Source organism: Macadamia integrifolia, chromosome 12 (assembly GCF_013358625.1).
Source record: "Macadamia integrifolia cultivar HAES 741 chromosome 12, SCU_Mint_v3, whole genome shotgun sequence".
Taxonomy (NCBI): domain Eukaryota; kingdom Viridiplantae; phylum Streptophyta; class Magnoliopsida; order Proteales; family Proteaceae; genus Macadamia; species Macadamia integrifolia.
In genome coordinates this window covers 18,795,546-18,796,507 of record NC_056568.1, presented here as the reverse complement: position 1 = coordinate 18,796,507, position 962 = coordinate 18,795,546, and the positions used below count along the sequence as shown (strand labels likewise).

Below are 962 nucleotides of genomic sequence, written 5' to 3'. Positions count from 1 at the left end.
GGAAATTGGAAGGCCCTGCTTGGTTGCCCTGATTCCAAGAGAAATTTGGGTGATTTCTCCATCCTGGATTGTAGGTATTACTATATGGATTATTCTGGTATAAGGCATTAACACTATCATTAGAAGTGCCCCCAGAGGTGTTGGGGCATTCTTCTATGACATGTCCAGGGGACTGGCACCAAGCACAAATCTTAACCAAATTGACTGATGATGGCTCTCTAGGAACAATAGGCTCAATCCTCTTGATTAGGCTATCCAAATGGGCTTCCTTGGCTACTATCCCATCCACAAAATATCCTTTTCCTCCTATTGTTCTTTCACTCTCTTGGGTTGATTCCCACTCACGGGTTTTGTCAGCTAAGTCAAGTAAAAATTCCCATGCTTTTCCTTCATCTGTAAAGGATGTGAATCCCTCAGGGCACATAGACTCTATCATTTGTTTAGTTGGGTAATCAATACCCTCATAAATTATTTGACATAAATGCCATAGGTCTAGGCCATAGTGAGGGCATTCTTGGAGTAGATCCTTGAATCTCTCCATAAGTTTGGAAAATGACTCACTAGGCTTTTGCCTAAACTGAAGGATATCACTTCTAAGCTTATTGGTCTTGTGAGTTGGGAAAAACTTCTTAAGGAAGACAACTGTGAACTGTTCCCATGAGGTTATGGAATTTGTGGGTAACCCATACAACCACTTCTTAGCTTAGTCTTTCAATGCAAAAGTGATAAACCTAAGTTTAAGAGCATCATCAGAAAGCTGTTGGATCTTAATTAGAACACATACCTCTTCAAATTCCCTTAGAAATAGGTATGCATCCTCAGAGGTCAACCCAAGGAAGTGGGGCAACATAGTGATGTATTGAGATTTGAGTTCAAAATTATTGCCCTGGGCTTATGGTAGAACTATATAGGAAGGTTGGACTGTTCTAGCATGGTAGAACCTATCTTTCAGAGATTTAGGT

The 962-nt window shown here is 40.5% G+C and overlaps 1 non-coding gene across 1 annotated transcript; it reads left to right on the top strand.

Annotated features, from left to right (window-relative positions):
- The first annotated feature begins 494 nt into the window (after nt 1–494).
- LOC122058539 lies at nt 495–601 on the top strand. The gene has a single exon (XR_006133831.1). It is a non-coding gene; the product is annotated as a small nucleolar RNA R71 (small nucleolar RNA).
- Nucleotides 602–962: the final 361 nt, after the last annotated feature.